The sequence below is a fragment of the Protopterus annectens genome, chromosome 9.part0 (genome assembly GCF_019279795.1).
Source record: "Protopterus annectens isolate FY-2018-M chromosome 9.part0, PAN1.0, whole genome shotgun sequence".
NCBI classification, from domain to species: Eukaryota; Metazoa; Chordata; order Ceratodontiformes; family Protopteridae; genus Protopterus; species Protopterus annectens.
The window spans coordinates 240,558,472-240,585,143 of NC_056743.1; the positions used below are offsets into that span (position 1 = coordinate 240,558,472).

Below are 26,672 nucleotides of genomic sequence, written 5' to 3' on the forward strand. Positions count from 1 at the left end.
ACAGAAGAACTGATGAACCGGTAGTGCATAAGGAAGGGTAGATGATCTAAAACTCTAGTGATGGAAAAAATAAATTTTGTTAAAACTTGTTTCGGACGATTTCAGACTTTATTTGTGATTAGCTTCACAAGATTCAGTTAACAATGTATGCATTTTTCTTTTTGTTTTTAAAATAGATAAAAGTGCTCTCTGCTTTTTTCCATTTCCTGCAGTGAAAGTTTTCTTGCATATAATGGATGATTCTGTGATTTCTTCATGGAGTAATGCTTTGACCAGGAGCTGAAAATTATTTCATTATTTCTTTGTAAAGCAGCATGATAAGAAAGTCACATTGACAGTCCAAGAAGAAGTATAAGCGTCTGTCTCCATATTTTATGTAGCACATTTATAAGTTTGCCAGTAGCTGCCAGTATGTAATGTTATGTAATGTAGACATAACACCACTGCAGGTATGCCACTGATTTATTCTGAGAAAAAAATACTACCACTTAAAACTGTGACTTTTTAAGTTCCTAGTGAAGTTACAAAGCTGCTTACATTAACCTTCTCTTAATTCCTAAAAAAAAAAAAAACACTAATTTATCTTAATGGACACATTGATTATTCACTGGTTTACTCTGTGAAGTAAATAGGCCACAACTTATTTTACCCAGCTAATTCAGTTTTAGAAAATTATATGAAGTAGCATTAATACCACACTGGAGCAGATTTTTCAGAGTGACTGGACAGCCACCTGACCTGTAGCTGATGATAAGAGGGAGGCCATGAGCATTCATGCCTTCTGTAATATGGTTCCAACAGACCTATATGTCACTGAGAATGAATGCAGAATATCTGAAGTAAATGTGGAACAACTGCTCTGGTTGGGAAAGAACAAGAAAAGCGGGTTCAAATACTCAGCTCTTAGCATCACCAATTCCTGACTGAAGTACGTGTGACAAAATAAGAATAATACAAGACAATGATGGGTATTCAGAACTACAAGGAGCACCATGTGGCCTTGTTTCTGGTAGTATTCCTGAGTGTGCTGTGAGGAAGTTATTCAAAGATGTCTGCAGCAGTACAGTGGGATAAAGACTCCAGCAAGTAGAATAATGCTGCATGCAAAACACAACAGCTCAGGAGTCTAGAGAATGTAAATATGCCAGTTGGTACGCACTGGAGCCTTACTGCAGAATCCAAGTCATAACTCTCAACTAAACAGATTTTTGCAGAATGTCCAGATTTTTGCCTCATATGTTTGGTCCGTTTTTCATAAAATTGTGGTTTTCTGACAAATTAGTTGCAAATCAATGAAGATTAACGTTAGAAAATAATGACAGACATTTGAGTTTCAGACTTCAAAATTCATGCTAATGTCTTCTTCTTCTTTCGGCTTTTCCCGGTTAGGGGTCACCACAGCGGATCATCTGTCCGCTCATGATTGGCAGTGGAGTTTCATGGTGTCGAGTTGCCAGCCCGGCACCCAACCTTCCACAGAAGGCACACACACACTCACACCTAGGGCCAATTTAGAGTATCCAATCCACCTACTGCATGTCTTTGGGATGTGGGAGGAAACTGGAGCACCCGGAGGAAACCCACATGACCACAGGGAGGACATGCAGACTCCGCACAGAAGGCACCCCAGCTGAGAATCGAACCGGAGAACCTCTTGCTGTGAGGCGGCAACGCTAACCGCTGAACCACCACGGCCGCCCAAAATTCATGCTAATGTAAAACCTGTTATTCTGTCAACTTTCTAATTCTGTAAGAGCAATATTTAAAAATTGTCCCTCTTTTTGGGCCTTTGTCCCACTTTTATTTATTGATTTATCCAGATTTCTTGCTCTAAAAGGATGAGAGGTATGATCCAAGTAGCATGGCAGAAAGAGTCAAAGACAGCAGTACCACAGTGTTTCACTGGAAATTAATGCACTGTTTGAAGGTCTTCACCCACTTGTCTCTATGGCAGCAGTGGGGCAATTAGCACCAGAGCAGGTAAGTACAGTACGGTTTTGTGTGTGTGTGTGTGTGTGTGTGTGTGTGTGTGTGTGTGTGTGTGTGTGTGTGTGTGTGTGTGGTGCAGAGAAATGATTTGGGACTTTACTGGTTGTGTGTGTGTGTGTGTGTGTGTGTGTGTGTGTGTGTGTGTGTGTGTGTGTGTGTGTGTGTGTTTGTGTGCATGTGTGTCTGTGTGTGTAACAGACTGTCCAAGGGTCTGTGTGACTGTGTTTGCATGTCTGAATGTGTGTGTGTGTGTGTGTGTGTGTGTGTGTGTGTGTGTGTGTGTGTGTGTGTGTGTGTGTGTGTACATGCTTGTGCAACATCATTGTACTGGCATAGTTACTAGGGGAACACTAAAGTACTTTGTTTTAGCTGCACTAGGTGTTAAATTTAAAGACATGCAGAGCAGCTGCTAATCAGCGCAGCTTTTGCTCCATGTGACTTGTCTCTGAATCACTGCTTATCTCCATATCACTGTTGGAGCACACAGCACAATAATATTAGTGCTATGATGCTAAAATTTGTTAATATCCCCAGTATTTGAGACTACCCATTCTTATAGGTTCATAAGTAGGTACTTAGTTATCAGCCCAAGGGCCTAAGTAAGCCTAGCCAACAAGGTTCCCTGGCTTACGCCACCAAAGAAAGTTATTTTCCTGTGCCACTGTTGATCAGAGACACAGAAGTGATCCCCGAGGTGTATTTCCTATTTTGCCATCCACTCATCAAGATTTTTGTTGAAGAGTACTAATGAGGAACTTTGCTTGACATAGATTGGTAGCTTGTTCCAGAGTATGGGAAGTCTCTGGGACAGGAATCGATCCCTCCAGCATTTCCTGTTTGTTGTGGCGACAAGGTTTAGGTCCCTAGAGCGCGTAGCTTGGAGGGATTGGGATTTCTTTAGGTGTAGCATGTCCAACAGTTCTGGGTTTGACACAGCTTTATAAGTTAGGCAGAGATCACCTCAGAGTAGGCGATAAGCTACGGAGTAAAACTGGAGTTTTTTGAGACAGTCATTCTTTATGTTATTCTCCACCATGAAGAAGAAATCCTGTGAACAACCGATTTCCTGTCCTTAATTGTAAACTGAAACAACCATCTCATCAGAGCCAGCACTTTAATATTTTTGCTTGTCAGCCATCCATTCCCAGAAATGGGAAACATCATTTTGATCTCCGTTAATGTTACCAACTGTTGAACTCAATTCTGGTCAAAGTATGGACATGTCCCTCTGACCTTCAGGCAGTTGTATGCAAAAGTAGCTGTTCCCCTCATTGTGATTTTCTGGAAGTAGAAGAGTAAATGTAGTATAGATTTTATTTTCTATCAAAATGTTAATGAAATTAGAATATCAGCAATGGCTGGGTCAGTAATAACACTTTGCCTCCTTCAAAGTGACTACCTTTTCTGCTTAAAGACCCAAATAGTTAAAAAAATAGGGCCCATCTTTCTGAAGAATTACATCCACAGAATCACTGAGGAATATGAATCCACCATTCTAAAATCCATGGCTAGATCTATACTCTTACACTTACTCAAGTCCTTAATGTGTCCCTGATACAAAAGCATTCACTGGAGATGTCTTAGGCTACATATTTTACACAGGTCTGCAATAAAGTATATAGGAAGAATCAGGGCCACTACAAGATAGTCAATGGTCAGGGAGGGATATATAATGCATACCACATCATGTTTGAGCAAAATCTGAGTAATCAAATTTGCTAAACTTAGGTCTAAGCATGGGTATTGGCAAAGTATAAATGGCTACATGGCCCATTTGCCTTGTGCATTCTCTGATTCCATGAATTAAAGATGCATAAATGTGGGGGCACAGGATAGCTTTCCCACCTGGAAAAAAGCATTTTTAGTGTAGTACTGTTAAAAGTCTACAAGCTTTTCTGACTTAACTGTTTTAGGGATTCCTGGTATAATGTTTGGTGAGAAGGTTACTAGGTATAGATTTCACTTGAGAGGTACATGAAGCAGTGGACAACGGGCATTTCACAGGAGTAATATTCTTGGAGCACAAATATGCTTTTAAATCAGTCAATCAGTCTTTACTACTAGGTAGCCTGACTATGTATGGATTTGATGAAGTTTTTCTAGTGGTTCTTTTCATATACCACAGATCAGGCATTTAGAATTACCAGAGCTTGTCATCCTCAGACAGTAGTACCTTTAAAGCCAGTGCCCCACACCTTGCTTTTTTTTCTTATTCATTAGCAACCTGTTATCCTGCCATAACTGAAATACATGCTGTACTCAGATGATGTTATCTACCAGAGATCCATCCAAACTCCAACAACTCAGAATCACCTTCAGAGTGATTTTACTCTATTATATAATTGGTTCCAGCAGAAGAAATTAACTATCAAATGCGAAAACCAACCAAAAACTAGCTAATTTTCCTAAGCCGATAATAACCAAGTAATTATAATAATAATAATAATAATAGTTCTGGGGTATAACTATTCCTGGTATCAGTAAGTAAAAATGTGTAGGATTACTATCTGATGGGCACTTTTCTTTCACCCTACACTCCAAACCCACTGTTACAAAAGCACTAAATCAATTGAAAATCACAATTAAGTGCTCTAACTTCTTAACAATATCAAGTCAGATGTGTCCTGGTACAAGTATCCCAATTCACTGGATGAAATTTTGTTACCACTCATAGATCTAAACTACTCACATAATACCAAGACCTTATAAACCACAACAAAATAAAATATGCTACTCCATCTCCCTTTTAAGCAGGAGTAATCACTGTACCTCACAGCAAAAAGCCACCTGACTTCCAGCGATAACAAGGGCTTCACTGCTTCGCAACCTCTTTACCCTCAACCACTCTACTGCATTACTGTCACTCTCTGAGTGAGAAACTCTATCCCGAGAGATAAGCACTGCTTTGCAGACAGATGTCATCAGCATGTAACTAACTGGCAGCACTTTCCTTTGTGGTAACGAGGTTTTGCAGTTTAGTTTGTCTCACCACTTTAAGAGTTTTTATATGCTCCATAATGTGAGTCAGCTGTTCAGTTTTGTTTTTTGCTGACAAACTTGTGGCTCTGAAACATGCTCTTGTGGTACCCAACTCCCATGGGTCTTGTACTCCCAGCATCCCCAGTCTCTGCACCTGGATGGTGTTTGACACGCCCATTCATACTAAGCTAGTTATTTCAAGTATCCAGTGACTTGTAGTGTGGATCCTTGTCCATCCTTGTCCATCCAGAATGGTATTGGACAGTGGTCGTGATCTAGGAACAGTAATAATTTACATTTTGTCTTCTTCACTGAGGCTTTTTTTTTCTATCAGCTGTGAAAGAGGCCTTTGTGCTCTCCACTCCTAAGAAGTCATCTTTGGACCCTAACATTTTGGACAACTACCGTCTGATCTCTAACCTACTTATTTTTGGGAAACATTGTTGAAAGGATTGCCTATAAGCTATTTCAGACATACATTGCAGTCAGTGGGCTCATGTATTCTTTTCAAGTCAGGGTTTCACACTCACCATAGTATGGAAAAAACTCCTTCCCATGTGGTTAATGATCTTCCTATGGCCAGTGACCACAGTACTACTTGTTACTGGTTCTCTTGGATCTGTCAGCAGAATCTGATACAGTTGTTCATGGCATTTTGATAGAGCCTTATGATCTTACTGCGGAATTCCTCCTATGGTGCAAGGGTGGATTTGTATTCCATCTCTCTGGCCATTCTCATATGGTTTGTTCTAGAATTAACTTCTCATTCTCTTACCTTCTTGACTGTGGAGTACCTCAGGGCTCCATCTTATACCTGCCATTGTTTACAGTTAACATGTCTACATTACAAGATCTGTTAAGGGAGAGGGGGATAGCATGTCATAGTTATGCAAATGACACCCAGATCTACCTCTCCTTCCCACAGGATTTTCATAGGACTCATGGGAATTTCAAGGCTATTTTAGTCTAATGACCATGCAAGTCTTACCGATACCCACTCTTAAGTTTTACTTCCTTTCTCAAAGAGGGAGAGCCCAGCTAGTCCCAGAATAAATTTGAGAGTACCTTTCCAGTCATCCAGGTTTGATTTTAAGGAAGGTTTAGGGTCACATTATTATTCATTTATTTAATTATCTAGTTAATTATTTGAAATTTGGTAACTGGGTAAGTAGACTGGTCAACTAACTGACCCTTTTCAGCCATGACCTGGGATACAGTGGTGCAAACTATAAAATACAATAAAACATTAATCTAAAACAAAAGTGAAAATACAGCACAAATCATACAACAAAAATGTATATCAAAAGTAAAAAAAAGTAAATACACATAGAAAAGGGGTAACAAGAACTGCACTTTAATCTGCATGGGGAGTTCATTCCAAAGAAGGAGTTGCTGATATAGCAAATGTGTATTCTGTGTCTGACAGCCTAGAGGACAGTCACTCTTGGCTCATCATTAATCAGTTCAACTCAAAAATTTCAAAACTGAGGCCATGATTATTCATGCCACCTTGATGGATTATTCTACACCTTCCCTCCATAATTTCATCATATACTATGGTAATAAGCTTGAGTTTGCTGATAAAGTATAAAATCTAGGTGCTATTTTGTATTAAAGGCTGACACTTTGGAATCAAAATGACAGCTGCTGTGAATTCCTCACATTTCTATTTGCAAAAAAAAAAAAAAAAACAGAGATTATGAACCTTTTATGTCAGGTTTACGTTTAAGTGAATGTTAAGGCCTTGGTGTTCTTTCGGCTGATCTATGTAATGCCCTGTACCTGGGATTTCATAACACTGATCTTGGTCATTACTACTGACTGATGTTGTTTTTCTTTAAGCTTTTCCCAGTTAGGGGTCGCCACAGCGGAACTCCGGTCCGCTAATGATTGGCAATAGATTTTTTATGGGTGCCGAGGTGCCAGCTCGACGCCCAACCTTCAACAAAGGCATGCCCATTCTACACATCTTTCAAACACCACTCGACTGCAGGGAGGACATGCAGACTCCACACAGAAGGTGCTCCAGCCAAGAATCGAACAGGAGTACCTCTTGCTGTGAGGCAACAACACTACCGCTGCACCACCACAGCTTGTATCATTACTACTGACTGATACATGTTGTTAAGCAAAATATTAGGCCTGTTCTACACATAGCCTGCACTGGCTTCTGGTTCTTTACAGAATTATTTAGAAAATCTTTGCATATGTCTACTTGTGCACTCAGGACTTGAGTTCCTCTTACATGGAGGAGTTGAATGTTGTACTGCCCCAACCAGGGTTTGCATTCAGCTTCCCAAGGGCTGTTAGTGGCTCCATGGGTGTACCTTGAAACTTCTACAAGTATGCCTGGAAACTTTCAGTCTGTACATGTTTGTTTATGAGTCTCTTCATTAGTAGAACCTACCGCCTTGGTGGCTCCTGTAGTGTCCATCTGTGGCTGGTTTCAGAACAGCACTTAAAACTTATTATTTTGAAATAACATTTGATGATGTAGAATGACCAGTATTTAATATTAATTCTTGTTGCAGAATTTAATCTACTGAATCCATGTATTTGTTTATTATTTGCTGCATTGTAATTTAATTGTTGTAAATGCTGTTTTGTGACAAAACACCTTATTAAAGTTGAAGCTGATGCTCTGTGCTCTTCACTATACAAATCAGGATGCACAGTCACTGTGATGAGCAGCCTTCAGCTATGCAGTTGCAGAGTAGGTCTTTACAAATGTTGTTCCAGCCACCTGCAAGAAAGTCTGTCAAAACAGTAGATGCATCACAGAGAACACCACAATTCAATTCTTTCTTTACAAACTCTATACTCTGACTGTCTATGACCTACAGCAACTCATCACCAACTATCCCAATCTTACCCAAGGAAGCCACTGACACCTTCTCCTTTAAACCTGTGCAAATACAAAAAAATCCTCTCTAAACTTAAACCCACAACCCTTGCAGCTGATAACCTACCTACAGAATTCCTAAAACTAGCAGTAGATGCCATCTCTTATCCTGTCTCTATTCTGATTAACCACTCATTATCAAAACACTACATTTCCTTAATCTGGAAAATGTCTTACATAATCCCTTGGCATAAAGGTGATAACTCTACTGAGTTCTCCAGCTACAGCTCCATAGCAATCTCATCTTCCCTAGCCAAAGTCTTAGAAAAACGCATACACATACAGCCCCTATGCAGCCCTTAAACTACCTATTATCTAATAATCTCCTATCTAACACACAGCATGGTTTCTGCAAAATCATAGTACTACAACTGCCCTCCTTACTAATACCATCAACCAATATTGAAATGATGGGAAACTAGTATCCTCCATCTTTCTAGACCTAGCCAAAGCTTTTGATACGACCTCACATCAGAAACTCCTTATTGAACTCTCAGCTCTAAAACTCAGTTGCTCTTCTTTTGCATAGCTCCATAACTACTTTACTGACCAGCAACAAGCTGTCAAATGGCAACAAGATTTCTCATCACTATTACTTATTATCATTGGGGACCCCAAGGCTCAGTTCTAGGTCCTCTACTATTCAATATCTTCACCAACAACCTCCATACAGCTACTACTCTCGCCACCATTGTTCAATTTACTGATGATGCTACTCTCATCTACACTGCTCCTACCCTAAAACAACTTGAAGTAACCATACGACAATCCTTCTTAGCTGTTGAATCCTGGTTACCAGACTCACAACTGATTCTGAACCCATGTAAAACTAAACTTATGCTCTTTCATTCTAGTAAATCACAAGACCCCCCCCCCTCAACTCCATTCCAACTATATTCCTCCAACAATACCATAATATCAACTGTATCCCAACCATAAATGCTAGGTGTCCTAATTGACAACAGTTTGAAATTTGATAAACATCTATCTCAGTCTATTAAAAAGACACATATAAAACTAGGTGCACTGCTAAAATAGCTAAATTCGCTACAAACACTACACATAGGTCTCACCACTGGTCTTCCTTACAACAACTCAACTAGCTACAGTTACCTCACTACTTAACCTACACCCAACTAATTATTGCCGACAGACTGGTACACCAACCTGACAAATCTCCTGCTCTTCAAATACTGCTCCAACCCTACAGCAACACTCGAGTCCTCCGATCCTCAAATAAATCTCTACTGCAGGCTTTCAAATCCAACAACAGTGCTGGGGACTCTCTCTACTCTAGCTATGTCTCCAAAATTTGGAATATTATCCCACAGCCTATCATAACTACTGCTGACCCTACTCAATTTAAAAAGCTACTTAGGATCTTCCTCAGTAATAAATGGATATGCTGATGCTACAGTCCTGGCTAAGTCTTATTCCCCTTGTCCAGTAGCTACCAAACTTCTTTCCACCTTGCTATGACCATCATATGTAACTAAACTTATTTACTTTTTGCATACCTCCCATGCCTTCCTTCCTCCTCCTTTTCACAAATAATTTACCTTACTTCTCTCCCTCTCCCTATCATACTTTCTCTGTCCTCTATCTCAGTCTGTAGTATTGCTTTGATTAGGCTTTGCACATTTGTGAATTTATGATACACACTAATCAGATGGCTGTGTTCAGTACTGTTGCACCATTCTTCCTAATTATATTTTAAGTCATATTATAGTTCAATGTAACTCAATGTAACTGTTGTATTGTTATATGTTGTTATATTGTATTTTGTAAATTGTTAATTGCCTGTGGAGCTTTTCTACCCAGTCCTCCAGTGAAAATGGGTTCTGACCCAGTGGGACTATCCCGGTAAACAAATGAATGCTAAATAAATAAGTAAACATCAGATTTAGAAACAAGCTACTTGAATACCACACAGAAGAACACAAATGCAATTGCTTTAATGCAGAGGATTAAAGTTACAAGCTGTTAATGATGCTTCTTGTAATCCAGGATTTGAGTCTGTCAGCATCCGTTTGCCTACTGCGTAACTCTAAGCATGTCTCTTAACCAAATACTGCCCTCACATGAATCAGTGTTTGACCCAGTTAACAAACAAACAAATAAATAAATAAGTCTAATTAACCTATTTTGGGTTCTTCTTGTCAAATACATGTAAGTCACATGATCAATACATCTGCACAAATCAGTAATCAATTCAATAGCAAAGGCAAGTGTATGCTTTTAATTTTTGAATGTAAACGCTATATACACTTCTTTTCAGCAAATGCTGTTTACATTATTCTCTGTAAATAACTGTACTTTTACTATGTAAATATTCCTTATTGTAACCATTGTTGTTGCTACTGTTCTTAATGGAGGTAGAGGTAGTAGATTAAAAAGTGTCCTTGGATCAGCCTACCCAACTGTTCAAGAAAATAAAATTAATTCATAAAAAAAGAAAGAAAGCAAATACTTCCTTTGCATTACTGAGTAAATTAGTGGAAAACATGCTAGCCAAGGCAAGTTAAAGATGGCTACTTAGAAATTAGTTAATGTCCAAATTTCCAGCATTTTCACCCATGCCAGATCACATATTCACAACTAATGACAAAAATCAGCTCTAAAAAGCAACACTGATTTGACTTGAAAGGCACATAGCCAGGTGGAAATACATCACTGCTGGATGGTAGATGAAATACACTAACTGTCAGGAATTACTAAGCTGTTGAAATTGGTTGGAAAAAATAACTTCCCATTAAAAATTGTAAAAGCAAAGCCCTGTGGTTCAAAACTTCCATATACTGAGCACTTGCAATCCAGCTATTTGGCATCTCAAAACATCCTTAAAAGAAAACCTGTACTACAGTAGAATACTTTTTATTTGTTCCCCAGCTATTTTCTGATCATCAGCTCACTCTCATATAGTTGACCCACTTGTTTCCTTATTTCTAGGAATGACAGTCAGCTGGGGGGGGTGTCATCATTAAGGCAGCCATCAGAGTAGTTCTTGCTTTTTTTCTTTTTGTGGCCTTTATCCCAATGCATGGTCAGCTAAACAAGAGAGAGGCAGTATTCAATGGGCTGTCCACCCTGGTTGTTCCATCACTTCTATGGTACATTGCCTGCAAGCAACCTCATCCACCATCCTTGAAGCACAAGGGATGGCCACCCCAGCCTCCACTGCAGAAATTGCACCATCCCACTGTGCTTCCTGAGAACTTGTAACTCTTCCTTCCCCCTCCCTCCCCCTGCAGGGCATGAGTGGAACATGTCCGTACTCTCTCTTTTCCTTCCCTGCCTCGCTCCTCCCATGCCAGAGCTGCTAATCAACCCCCTTTTGTCTGGATCACAATCGGTGCTCCATCTGGCTGCTCCATAAAGCCAGGCTGCAATGCACTGCAGTACAGTATTTGTAAACATCAGCAGTGTGGTTGCCTAGTATGTTTTTTATCAATGAAGTGCACTGAAAATAAAAAAAGTGATAATAAGGTAAGAAAACTATTCATAATGATGTAAGATGACTCAGACAGAAACTATGAACATATGTTACTGATGGAGTTATGGTCAGCATATATTGTGTTTTTCTGGGCTAAACGGAAACTTTATTCAGTCACTGAAACAACAGATAAAACATTCAGACAAATCTCTGAAATTCTTAAAGATATTCTGATCTCAAATATTTTATAACAGTCATTGCAACCAGAAGGTGAAGGAGACTGACAGTGCAGTTGGTGATAGTGTGCAGTGAACCATGAATCTGATGCAAACGTGGATAAAGCACAATGAAATAGGTTCACCACTGGTACTCACAAATAAACTTTCCAAAGAAAGCTGTTATTTGAATCAAACATATTTAAAAGAGCACTGAGATTTCTTTGAATATAGAAAGAACATGCAGAGATACACAGCAGTTAAGAAAACATAAGGTATCAGATGGCACAATACCAAAAGATAAAGCAGTGAAACAGAAATGTGAAATGTTTTTGTTATTGTTGTAATACTACAACTCCTAATAATAGTAATAATTAAAAAAAAAACATGTCCCACAGGTTTAAAATGTTAATGAAGTGAAATGCCGTAATTAGCTTGGCAGTTAGTGCAGGCGATTAAGACTCCAAGCTGTTAGTGAGCTGCTTCCTGTAGCCAGTGGTATCAGGTTTGATTCCTTCCACCTCCATTTGCCCACTATGTGAATCTAAGCAAGTCACTTAACACGGCAGGTCTCTTGGGTTGCTCCAGAAAAGGAACACTTGTGTCCAATGGACTTAAACTGGTTAACAAATGTATAAAATAAAGTAAATGTGGGAAAATGGGACTTAGACAGAATATCTTGAACTGATAAAGTCCCACGTTAAAAGTCATAGCACATAAATTCTAAAAATGAGAATTAAAAAACAAAGTATGCTTAATAAACATGAAACAAAAAAAACTGTAAACCACAGCTACTATTGTTTTAAGAGATCTCATTCCTAGGCTTTTGAGACCCATGTCAAGTTCCTTACACAATGAATGAATTGTCAGAAGGGAAACTAATGAATTTTTCAGAGCAGGCTGTTTCTGTAGTACCTATATCATTGTGTCTGTAAATGAGTAATGATATCCAGGGATTACTTTTCTAGCTGAAAGTTATACAGAACAAGTGGTAAGGAGCCAAGAGTTGGCAAAGTGGTACATTTCTGTTTTTTTTATTTTCTGTTCTATATTATATAACTATTTTATATTCTATATGTTTTTTATATTCAATAGTCACTCCTCTAACAAATATAGCCTTTACCAAGTTATACAGACCCATTTCCAGTCTTTGCCCTATTGCCAAAATCTTTGAGAATCTTTTTTATAAGCAAGTACAATCCACTCCCTCCATGTACTGTCCCAAACAGAAGAACTTCTAACAGCTCCAATGCAGTAAGCCACCCACTGATAAACAAACACCTAATATATAGATATGATGTTTATTTTTATAAAATAAACAGTATTCGTATCTATATATAGGTTCATATGTGTTTATTAGGCTAATGACCACAAGGACCTTTTTATGGCTAGCCATGCATCCCAAATTTCTGACAAGTTCTGGTACCCTTGATAAGTGTAAGCAGGGGTTGCGGAGATTGAAAGATTTACAACTAGGGGCCTGGGAGATAAACCATTTACAGGCTGTCTGTGCCCATTAGAGACATAGGTGCCAAACCAGAGATGAATTTTCTGTTCTCCATCCAATTGTCAAAGTTACACTTGAACTAGGTTAGATGAAAACGCTGCTTCACATGGATGGGGAGCCTGTTCCAGAGATGGGGTAATCTCTGGGATACATACTGGTTGCTCCATCATGTCTTATTTATATCACAGGCAAGGTTTAAGTCTTTAGAATAGGTAATTCTGGTGCTGTTTGTTTTCTGGATATGCAGGAGGTCCACCGGTGTGGTGTCTGTCAATGTCTTGTATGCCAGGCATAGCTCTCCCCTCAACAGCCTGTAGGCGACAGAATACAGGGATGGGGATTTGAATCAGTCTGCATAATGCATGTTACTTTCGCCCTGTATTCTTTCAGTGAGAAACTACTGTGGACATTCCAATTGCTGGATGTGCCTGGTTAGGTCAATACCAAAGAGGGCATTGTACTCAATGATAGATCTGGTGAATGCTGTATACAGTGAAACAATGACCTCTTTGGAGCTGGATGCCATATGTTTTTTATAAGTTGCGCAACATAGAATGATTTCCTCACTATTGTAGACACATGATGGTCTAAGGCTAGATTACTATCTCTGTGTGTCCCCAAGTTCCTGACTACTGGCTCAACTCTTAGGGGTGTGTTGTCAATATGACAGTTACCAGGGGTGGATGAATTCCCAAAGAATACTATTATGCATTTCTTGGCATTTAGTTTTAGTGCATGGCTCTGACACAAGTTATTTGTCAATATCAGCCTTCCTGGAGAACATTTGTGTCGGTTGGGGGTTCTATGACTGCTCCTAATTTGCTATCATTTGCAAATTTAGTCAACAAAAGGCCCTTGAAATTGACCTCGACTTCAGAGAAGTAAATGCCAAAAAGGAGCGGTGCCAGGACCAATCCCTGAGGGACTCCACTTGTGGCTGGCCTCTTTGTAAAGGTGGACACTCCAGTTCTACCTTCCTAGGTCCTGTATTTGAGCCAGCTGGTTGTCCACCAGGTGACAGAAGGTTTTATATATATTTGGGTGTTCAGTGGTTGGCATACTGCATTGATTTGTTGGAAGTTCCTTTATAAGCAAATTCCCAAACCCATCACTATGACCTTATCAAGGGACTCCATTGGCTACCAGTTAAAGAGTGACATCTTTCCTACTTAGCTGTCTAATCTTCAAAATTATAAATCTAGGATACTGCCCACTTCTGAAAACCAAACTACCCTTCAGGGAACAGCCATACCCATTAAGAGTTACCCAAAACTAAGACATCGTACTCAAAAGATCCAAATTCAAGACCACAATATGTGAAAAGGTCTTTTCTCTACTAAAGCCTACCACATGAAACCATTTACCAAGTGAAATAATATCAGTAACTACTCTAGGAGAAGGGGAAAAACTGTACATACCTATCTGGTCAATCAAAATAAATGAAAATACTTCAGAGACACTGGTTAATCTCTGTGAAATATTTTACTCTTTAACCCCGTCAACCATATCCACTCAGAAATTAAGATCTTGTAGATTGTGTACATATATATTACCACTGTTTCAGCCTTGTATGTCAATGAATGTTATCAGTGAATATTTTACTTCACTATTCTCATTGTTGATTACCTTTTCTTCAATTGTGCCTCCCCTTCCTCTGCTGTAGTGGCATGTATCTTTTGTAATTGTTTAATAGTTATTTGGTCTATCCAATCCTATCTATTACTTGTATTCTGTTATTGCTCTATGAGCACAGGTTGCGTCTGAAAAGGACAGGCAGACCAACCTACTTGCCTGGTCAAAATATATGCATATATATATATATATATATATATATATATATATATATATATATATATATATATAATTATTTATGGTCATGCCTGTTTAAATTTTCCAGCTGCAAAACCTGTTCCTTGACTGGCCTGCTCATTTGGGCAGCATATATAATTGTTCCTGTACAACAAATGACCATATGCATCTCACTTTTTAATATACATGCAGAGATTTTGCCTTAACATGGTACAGAGTGACATAGCTTGTGGCAAGCTGAAGGATTCCAGTAGTATAACTTTCATATTCTTATTTAATTTTCTTTATTTTCATATTTTCTTGTTTTCAGGAGTAGTGCATTTTATCAAAAAAAATGTTTTTATTGATTCTTTCCTAATGTCCTTCTTTATTATATGTTATTATTTGCTGTATACAGCAGGAAAAAGTATATTTGACTTACCTTATATGCAGTTTTGTTTTACTGTTTAGTTTAGAGCTTTTTACATCTGGATGTGCAATAGCAGTCAGTTTATTCATTGACTGCCTTTTAGAATTTAGCTTTAGTTTACTTATTGATTTTTTTTTTTAAGTTGTCAACTAATCTATATAGGGATAAAAATATTTCAAGTCAATCTAAGAAGTATCTGTAATAAACTCCCTGAAGTTCATGCATGGATAGCAATGTACTCCACTGACATCCTAGTAGTCACAGAAACTTGGCTGAAACCAGAGATAAAAAATGAAGAAATTCTTCCACCAGGTTATAATGCACTTATACTAGATAGAAAATATAAAAGGGCAGGAGGGATGGCTATAAACATTCAAAATCCATCCTGATATCACCATACCACAGTATCACATTGCAGAATTACTAATTTCATCCCTCAAAATAAACTCCAAGAAAAGAATAGTTACTGGTTGGATATACATACCTCTACCTTACAAGATATTCTTTACTGGATCTCTACCAATGTAGAGCAAGAAACATTAACCCTAGACAATGTAAATATTGACTAGAACATCATTACCTCAAACAACCATACAAGTGACGTATGGTTTTACCCAGCTTATTAACACTCCAGCAAGATGTAATAAACACATACAAAGGGAATCTATCTTAGACTGGTTTCTCACATCCCATCCAGACAAATATTCATTCCACAATATATTGCTAAGCTCACTTTGTAACCACCTAGCAATGTAACTAATCAAACAGCAAACACAAATCTCTTCAAAACACCACTTTAAAGAAGTAAAAAAACTATCAAAACGTTACAGCGTCTATACGTTACAACATAATAACTGAAATATACTAAAAAAACTGCACCTAGACAAAGCCGTCTTAGAATTCAACAAAACCTTCCTTGACATACTTAATAAACTAACCGCATCAGAAGTTCAAGAATTCTTCTTGGCTATTTAAGACCACCAAATAAATTATAAAAGATAGAAATATAGCCTGGAAAAAGATGGCGACACAATAAAACTCCAATTAACTTATAGCAACATAGACAGCTAAGAAACCAAGTCAAATGTCAAGTCAGGAATGACAAAAATCCTTTTATACAAAACACTAATATAAATTTAAGACTATCTCAAAATTATTTTGGGCCTCAATCAATAAACTACTAAACCCCAGACAAAATAACCCAATCTTAGCCATCCACCACTCTTCAAATGAAAGGATAACCTCTCAGTTCAGCTGGCATTTTATTGAAACAGCAGCCTCCATTCTCACTAACACTCCCTTCACCAGTCTACCAACTCAAGCACAAAGCCCTGGCCAAATGTAAATTTTCATTATCCAAGTCTGCACAAACTGAAACCTGCCTCTCTAGCCCCTGATAATCTTCCTTCAAGACACATCAGGCTTGCCACATTTGCAGCAACATACCCAATATCCATACAAATCAACCTCTCAATAAAAGAAAACTGAAAAAAAAATCTTTATTATACCTCTGCACAGGGGAGGCTCTTCTACTGACCTATCCAACTATAGGTATTTTGAAATACTGTCAACCCTATCAAAAGTACTGGAAAAGTGCATTCACTCTCAACTTTTTAAATACTTTCTTGAGCACAAGCTCCTCTCCCCAAGTCATCATGGTTTCAGATTATATCAAAGAGCCACTAGATTACTTAGTCTTATCAACATAGTTAACCATCGTAGAAACTCAGATAAGCTGGTGTCTGTTCTCTTCCTTGCCCTATCAAAGGCCTTCAGTACTGTCTGCCACAGTAAATCCCTACATAAACTTGCTCTACTAGGCCTCAATGACTGTGCCTTAAATTAGTTCCTAAGTTAGCTAACAAACAGGCAGGAGGCTTTGAAGTGGGAGAATGACTTCTCCTCCTCCTTCCTTCCCATGTCCATTAGTGCTCCCCGAGGTTCTGTATTAGGCCCACTACTGTTCAGTCTTTTCATAAATGACTTACACTAATGATGCTGTGCATGCCTCTGTATTTTAATATGCTGACAACTCTACATTAACTTGCACAGCTTGAAGTCTGTCTGCTGTGCAGCAACTGACCCAACAATTGTTTCTTAGAAACTTGCCTTAACATCTCTTAACTCCTCCTTAACCAAAAAAAAAAAAATTTTTTGTTCATCCCTAAACAGCTTAATACCCCAAAACTTCAGTTCATTATAACGTCAAATAACAATACTAAAATTGAGTTAGTGACTCACATAAAACAGCTAGGAGTTATTATAGATGGCCAAATGAAGTTTAACAGTCACTTATCACAAGTAATAAAAAGACAAATGCTAGGCAGTTTGCACAGGGCCAAACAATTCCTGGCGTGGCCAGGATAAACATTGCTACATCTTTCATACTCACAGCCCTCCTATATACCGCTACAGTTTTAACAAATTTAAACACCTTTATAACTTTATAGTTGCAACACTGTTACAATGAAATAGCCAAGTTTGCTACAAAAATGCCCCATAAACCCATCACTACTTGTGTCTTAAAAATGTTAACTGGCTACAGCTCACATATGCCCTTACTTATGCACAGTTACAGATAGCATACAAAATACTTCAAAAACCTGAACGATGTCCAAGTCTAGCTTCTATCATTTCCTCTTACTCTCCAAATAGCGACATATAGTCCAGTGACAAAATTCTTCTTACTGTAACGAAATAAAAAAATATGGCAAGTGAGACACCCTACTCAAACTGCTTGTCAAGAAAATGAAACTGCCATTATGAGACCTTGATATAGGAATGTTTGATAATATTTGTGCAGATAGTTTAGATTTTGGGCCATCCATTACATTGATCGGTTGTCGTAAGAGAAAATGAGATATTTTCTAAGCATTAGTTAGGTTTGTTACATTATTAAGCAGGTTTAAACTATTCGGGCTACCTAAAGTCCACTCTTCAAATTTTCCCTTAAAACTACCTTCCTCGAACTATACTACTGATCTAATCAGCGTATCCTATAACTAAAAAGATCATCTCTACTTGACTCCAAGTAGACTATTCTCTATCTGTTAAACCTAGCACTTGCTCCTACAGTACTTATCACCTTGATACAGCACTCTTGTCATAGATAGTACCCCAAAAAGGCAAACCCCATTTCTCGCCACCCACATCCCCGGAATCTCTTTTAAAGTTTTTGTCTATTCCTTCTAGCATGTCGAGGGATCAGTTGCTAGTGTCCTCTCCTGCTCAGCTGGTGAACCTGGGAATATTGAGGCAATGTTACAATTGCCTCATGTACACAGACAACCCTCTCCTCCTCCCACAAAACACAAATACATGCGAGAGATGCAACTATACGGCCAAACTGGAGGCTGAGCTCTCTCAACATAGGACTGGCAAGACCAGACAGGAGGAGAAGGTTACCACACACACTATAGACCCAGTCTCACATAGTACCATCACAACCTCGAATCATACACATAAACACACAAAGACATACTCGGAGGCTCTGATCAAAAATCTACCAAAACAGCAGAGGCCACCAAAGCAGACACCCAAAAAAAAACTAAGGGTAATGCTGCTCAATGCCAGAAGTCTAAATCTCAAAATGCATGCACTCGAGGCCCTTCTCAGTATGGAGAACATCGATGTCTGTGCTGTGACAGAAACCTGGTTCAAGGCTCCTGAGAGCACCCCAGCACTATCAGGTTTTACCTCATATCATGCATTCCGGCCCCAAAATCCGGACAATACCAAGAAAGGAGGGGGGTATCCATATTCATCAAGGACACCCACACCTCAAGACTGGTGGCAACGCATGATGCATCGGAGACCATCCAGGTGCAATTAACCATAGGCAAGACTGCTCTGCAAATTGTAGCATGTTACAGGCCACCCTCACAAACTAAGGAACCTCACATGGCTTTCCTGAAAACACTGGAGGGGTTAAATGTATCTCCAAACACCATCATACTAGGTGACTTCAATTACCCTAATATAGACTGGGAACACTACTCAAGCCCAAACACTCTAGCCCAAAAGTTCCTGGAATTCATAAACTCAAATGCCATGGAACAACTAGTCACCATCCCCACAAGAGGAGAAAACATACTTGATCTCATCATCACGAACATGGGAGCACAATGTTCAACACCGGAAGTATACCCCTCACTGGTGAGATCAGATCACAAACTAATCTCGCTGGAGGTCCTCATCCCACCCCCACCCGAAATAAAAAAGACCACAGTAAAGAACTTCTCGAAAGCCGACTTCACACTTCTAAAGACTAGTGTGGTCTCCTTTAAGGCCCCCGAGCCGGTGGAGAACAGTACTCAAGCAGCTGAATCACTTACAAATGCCTTCTACCAGCACCTGCAGGACTGCATGGATAAGGCAATCCCAAGCAAAACAAAGACTCTTTGTACCAAAGGCAAGCGTCCAGTCTGGTGGACCCCAGCCATAAACAAACTCTACAACAAAAGGAGGAAGCTACTACAAGATAGAGCAAAATCCTTAAAAGGTAAGACACCTTTGATCACTATAAGTAAAAAACTAAGAGCTCTCATAAAATCATCCAAAGCAAATTTTGAGAGAAAAATAGCTAAAGACTCAAAAAACAATCATAAGGCCTTCTTTAGCTATGTTAGAAACCTGGGAGGAAACTCCCAGATATGCTCAGAACTAGTTCAAAATGATGTGAAGATTACTGATCCTACAGACATTGCCAACATACTGGCTGACAGGTTCAGTGCAAACTTCTCCCCCCCCCAAAAGGAGAGATATCTATACCAAACTATTGCAGCCCCCCAAACATCTCTAATGCCCAAGTGAGAACTGCTCTCTCCAAAGCAAAAAACACAGCATCCATGGGACCTGATGGTGTCCCCGGCTGTGTGCTCCACGAACTCAACAAGGAATTAAACCCACAGCTAGGACAGCTGTTTAATCATAGTCTCATCTCTGGATACGTACCCAGGGAGTGGCGCACTGCGACTGTGGTCCCACTTCACAAAGGCGGTGCCTCCACCGACCCTGGAAATTACCGCCCATTAGCTTGACAAGCCTTATCTGCAAAGCCATGGAGAGGATCATAATGGACCTCATAAATAAAGACATAGGGAATTTGCAGACTTTGGATCCAACCCAGTTTGGCTTTGTCAAAGGCAGATCATGCCTTTTAAACTTGGTTGACTTTTTTTGAAACAGTCACCAAAGCCATTGATGAGGGAAAGGCAGTCCATACAGCCTACCTCGATCTGGCGAAGGCCTTCGATACAATACCCCACTCGGGTATCATTGAAAAACTCATCAGCTTAAATGTTAACCCATACATCACAAGATGGGTTGCAAACTGGCTGAGTGACAGAACCCACAGGGTCAGAGTTGCTGGCGCCATGTCAGACTCAAAGCCTGTCGCAAGTGGTGTCCCACAGGGCTCAGTCCTGGGCCCACTCTTGTTTGGCATCTACTTTTCCGAAGTACAAGCAAACACAGGAGGGTTATGGCTGACAAAGTTTGCAGATGACTGCAAACTGGGCACCGTAGTTGAAAACACATCTGACACAGATATCCTTCAGAAGGGTCTCACAGAAACGGATAACTGGTGCCAGAGCCATGGCTTAAAGTTAAATGCCAAAAAATGCATAGTCATACCCTTCAAGAAAAACAAGGTTACCCCTAGCTACCATATAGGTGGCAATCCACTGAGCACAGAAGAAGTTATCAGGGACCTGGGGATCCAGGTTGACAGTAGCCTGTCATTCGACACCCATGTAGCTAAAGTAGTTAGGAAAACCTTCTACATTGCCCACCTTATCATGAAGGGATTCACATCTAGATCAAGGAAGGTCATAGTCTCCCTATACTCATCACTCATCAGACCAATGATTGAGTACAATGCCCCATTCGGAATGTATCTGACCCGACACTTGCAGCAGCTGGAGAGGCCAGAAAAGTTCCTCACCAAAAGGATAAAGGGTCTCAAAAATCTGTCCTATGCTGCCCGACTGAAAGAACTCCAGCTCTATTCAGTCGCCACCGCTTGCTCAGAGGTGACCTTTGCCTGACATACAAGGCCATGTCAAACCCAGATTTGATGAATATGCTTCACCTCAAAAAAATCTAGATCCGTCAGAGCCACAAGGGCGGGAGACTTAAACCTCGACACGGCTATTAATAGGACGTGCTGGAGGGATAGATTCATCACCCAAAGACTCCCTATGCTGTGGAACAAAATCCCGGTATATGTGAGGCAGAGCACCTTGCTGGCCTTGTTCAAGAGAAATCTTGACCAATGGATGGGAGATCGCAGATATACCCCAGGGATTACCTCAGTGTCACTGCTCGACAGAGGCACAGCAAAATAATGGGTATAGTTCCCCATACTAAAGGGGTGGCGTAAGCCACAAAACTATGGGCTAGGCTTGTAAATGCCCTCGGGCAGATAGCCTAGTATGAACCTATGAACCTATGAACCTATTACTATCTCTGTGTGTCCCCAAGTTCCTGACTACTGGCTCAACTCTTAGGGGTGTGTTGTCAATATGACAGTTACCAGGGGTGGATGAATTCCCAAAGAATACTATTATGCATTTCTTGGCATTTAGTTTTAGTGCATGGCTCTGACACAAGTTATTTGTCAATATCAGCCTTCCTGGAGAACATTTGTGTCGGTTGGGGGTTCTATGACTGCTCCTAATTTGCTATCATTTGCAAATTTAGTCAACAAAAGGCCCTTGAAATTGACCTCGACTTCAGAGAAGTAAATGCCAAAAAGGAGCGGTGCCAGGACCAATCCCTGAGGGACTCCACTTGTGGCTGGCCTCTTTGTAAAGGTGGACACTCCAGTTCTACCTTCCTAGGTCCTGTATTTGAGCCAGCTGGTTGTCCACCAGGTGACAGAAGGTTTTATATATATTTGGGTGTTCAGTGGTTGGCATACTGCATTGGATTTGTTGGAAGTTCCTTTATAAGCAAATTCCCAAACCCATCACTATGACCTTATCAAGGGACTCCATTGGCTACCAGTTAAAGAGTGACATCTTTCCTACTTAGCTGTCTAATCTTCAAAATTATAAATCTAGGATACTGCCCACTTCTGAAAACCAAACTACCCTTCAGGGAACAGCCATACCCATTAAGAGTTACCCAAAACTAAGACATCGTACTCAAAAGATCCAAATTCAAGACCACAATATGTGAAAAGGTCTTTTCTCTACTAAAGCCTACCACATGAAACCATTTACCAAGTGAAATAAGATCAGTAACTACTGTAGGAGAAGGGGAAAAACTTTACATACCTATCTGGTCAATCAAAATAAATGAAAATACTTCAGAGGCACTGGTTAATCTCTGTGAAATATTTTACTCTTTAACCCCGTCAACCATATCCACTCAGAAATTAAGATCTTGTAGATTGTGTACATATATATTACCACTGTTTCAGCCTTGTATGTCAATGAATGTTATCAGTGAATATTTTACTTCACTATTCTCATTGTTGATTACCTTTTCTTCAATTGTGCCTCCCCTTCCTCTGCTGTAGCGGCATGTATCTTTTGTAATTGTTTAATAGTTATTTGGTCTATCCAATCCTATCTATTACTTGTATTCTGTTATTGCTCTATGAGCACAGGTTGCGTCTGAAAAGGACAGGCAGACCAACCTACTTGCCTGGTCAAAATATATGCATACATATATATATATATATATATATATATATATATATATATATATATATATATATATATATATATAATTATTTATGGTCATGCCTGTTTAAATTTTCCAGCTGCAAAACCTGTTCCTTGACTGGCCTGTTCATTTGGGCAGCATATATAATTGTTCCTGTACAACAAATGACCATATGCATCTCACTTTTTAATATACATGCAGAGATTTTGCCTTAACATGGTACAGAGTGACATAGCTTGTGGCAAGCTGAAGGATTCCAGTAGTATAACTTTCATATTCTTATTTAATTTTCTTTATTTTCATATTTTCTTGTTTTCAGGAGTAGTGCATTTTATCAAAAAAAATGTTTTTATTGATTCTTTCCTAATGCCCTTCTTTATTATATGTTATTATTTGCTGTATACAGCAGGAAAAAGTATATTTGACTTACCTTATATGCAGTTTTGTTTTACTGTTTAGTTTAGAGCTTTTTAAATCTGGATGTGCAATAGCAGTCAGTTTATTCATTGACTGCCTTTTAGAATTTAGCTTTAGTTTACTTATTGATTTATTTATTTATTTTTTAAAGTTGTCAACTAATCTATATAGGGATAAAAATATTTCAAGTCAGTCTAAGAAGTATTTGTAATAAACTCCCTGAAGTTCATGCATGGATAGCAATGTACTCCACTAACATCCTAGTAGTCAGAAATTTGGCTGAAACCAGAGATAAAAAATGAAGAAATTCTTCCACCAGGTTATAACACACTTAAGACTAGATAGAAAATATAAAAGGGCAGGAGGGATGGCTATAAACATTCAAAATCCATCCTGATATCACCATACCACAGTATCACATTGCAGAATTACTAATTTCATCCCTCAAAATAAACTCCAAGAAAAGAATAGTTACTGGTTGGATATACATACCTCTACCTTACAAGATATTCTTTACTGGATCTCTACCAATGTAGAGCAAGAAACATTAACCCTAGACAATGTAAATATTGACTAGAACATCATTACCTCAAACAACTAAACAAGTGACGTATGGTTTTACCCAGCTTATTAACACCCCAACAAGATGTAATAAACACATACAAAGGGAATTTATCTTTGGTTTCTCACATCCCATCCAGACAAATATTCATTCCACAATATATTGCTAAGCTCACTTTGTAACCACCTAGCAATGTAACTAATCAAACAGCAAACTCAAATCTCTTCAAAACACCACTTTAAAGAAGTAAAAAAACTATCAAAACGTTACAACGTCTATACGTTACAACATAATAACTGAAATATACTAAAAAAACTGCACCTAGACAAAGCCGTCTTAGAATTCAACAAAACCTTCCTTGACATACTTAATAAACTAACCGCATCAGAAGTTCAAGAATCCTTCTTGGCTATTTAAGACCACCAAATAAATTATAAAAGATAGAAATATAGCCTGGAAAAACATGGCGACACAATAAAACTCCAATTAACTTATAGCAACATAGACAGCTAAGAAACCAAGTCAAATGTCAAGTCAGGAATGACAAAAATCCTTTTATACAAAACACTAATATAAATTTAAGACTATCTCAAAATTATTTTGGGCCTCAGTCAATAAACTACTAAACCCCAGACAAAATAACCCAACCTTAGCCATCCACCACTCTTCAAATGAAAGGATAACCTCTCAGTTCAGCTGGCATTTTATTGAAACAGCAGCCTCCGTTCTCACTAACACTCCCTTCACCAGTCTACCAACTCAAGCACAAAGCCCTGGCCAAATGTAAATTTTCATTATCCAAGTCTGCACAAACTGAAACCTGCCTCTCTAGCCCCTGATAATCTTCCTTCAAGACACATCAGGCTTGCCACATTTGCAGCAACATCCCCAATATCCATACAGATCAACCTCTCAATAAAATAAAACTGAAAAAAAAATCTTTATTATACCTCTGCACAGGGGAGGCTCTTCTACTGACCTGTCCAACTATAGGTCTTTTGAAATACTGTCAACCCTATCAAAAGTACTGGAAAAGTGCATTCACTCTCAACTTTTTAAATACTTTCTTGAGCACAAGCTCCTCTCCCCAAGCCATCATGGTTTCAGATTATATCAAAGAGCCACTAGATTACTTAGTCTTATCAACATAGTTAACCATCGTAGAAACTCAGATAAGCTGGTGTCTGTTCTCTTCCTTGCCCTATCAAAGGCCTTCAGTACTGTCTGCCACAGTAAATCCCTACATAAACTTGCTCTACTAGGCCTCAATGACTGTGCCTTAAATTAGTTCCTAAGTTAGCTAACAAACAGGCAGGAGGCTTTGAAGTGGGAGAATGACTTCTCCTCCTCCTTCCTTCCCATGTCCATTAGTGCTCCCCGAGGTTCTGTATTAGGCCCACTACTTTTCAGTCTTTTCATAAATGACTTACACTAATGCTGCTGTGCATGCCTCTGTATTTTAATATGCTGACAACTCTACATTAACTTGCACAGCTTGAAGTCTGTCTGCTGTGCAGCAACTGACCCAACAATCGTTTCTTAGAAACTTGCCTTAACATCTCTTAACTCCTCCTTAACCAAAAAAAAAAAAAAATTTTTGTTCATCCCTAAACAGCTTAATACCCCAAAACTTCAGTTCATTATAACGTCAAATAACAATACTAAAATTGAGTTAGTGACTCACATAAAACTGCTAGGAGTTATTATAGATGGCCAAATGAAGTTTAACAGTCACTTATCACAAGTAATAAAAAGACAAATGCTAGGCAGTTTGCACAGGGCCAAACAATTCCTGGCGTGGCCAGGATAAACATTGCTACATCTTTCATACTCACAGCCCTCCTATATACCGCTACAGTTTTAACAAATTTAAACACCTTTATAACTTTATAGTTGCAACACTGTTACAATGAAATAGCCAAGTTTGCTACAAAAAAGCCCCATAAACCCATCACTACTTGTGTCTTAAAAATGTTAACTGGCTACAGCTCACATATGCCCTTACTTATGCACAGTTACAGATAGCCTACATAATACTTCAAAAACCTGAACGATGTCCAAGTCTAGCTTCTATCATTTCCTCTTACTCTCCAAATAGAGACATATAGTCCAGTGACAAAATTCTTCTTACTGTAACGAAATAAAAAAAGAAGGCAAGTGAGACACCCTACTCAAACTGCTTGTCAAGAAAATGAAACTGCCATTATGAGACCTTGATATAGGAATGTTTGATAATATTTGTGCAGATAGTTTAGATTTTGGGCCATCCCTTACATTGATCAGTTGTCGTAAGAGAAAATGAGATCTTTTCTAAGCATTAGTTAGGTTTGTTACATTATTTTCATAGAACTATATTCTCATTGTTTTACAGCTCTAGTTTTATGATGGTTTCTACTGTGAGCAATTTATTGCGATTATTTGGTTGTGATACAGCCAGTCTCAACAAAAGGAGACTCAGTGAATCATTCTGAACTGCTTCATGGTACTGTAGATATGTATCTCTATAGATGGGCATCATTTTGTGTACTGTGCATACGACAGAAGACTACATGGACTTATTGACTTCTTACCTGATTCTGTTTACACATTTTTTTTAAAGTTGATGATGCATGCATTGACAACTATTCCAAAAACACACTGTCCCTAGCATAAGCAGTCTTAAAGCATTTTACCGTGCACTGTTACAATTTAATCATCTAGTTACTGAAATTCCTTCTGTATCATTTTCTGGATATGCTAGTGGAAAATACCCTTTAGATAAAGTTTAGGGCAATAT

The 26,672-nt window shown here is 38.9% G+C and overlaps 1 protein-coding gene across 1 annotated transcript in view; it reads left to right on the forward strand.

The window, feature by feature from the left end:
• The window catches only part of RIC8A (RIC8 guanine nucleotide exchange factor A), a 669,567-nt gene that overhangs the window by 53,946 nt on the left and 588,949 nt on the right, over positions 1 to 26,672 (forward strand). The window lies entirely within an intron of this gene.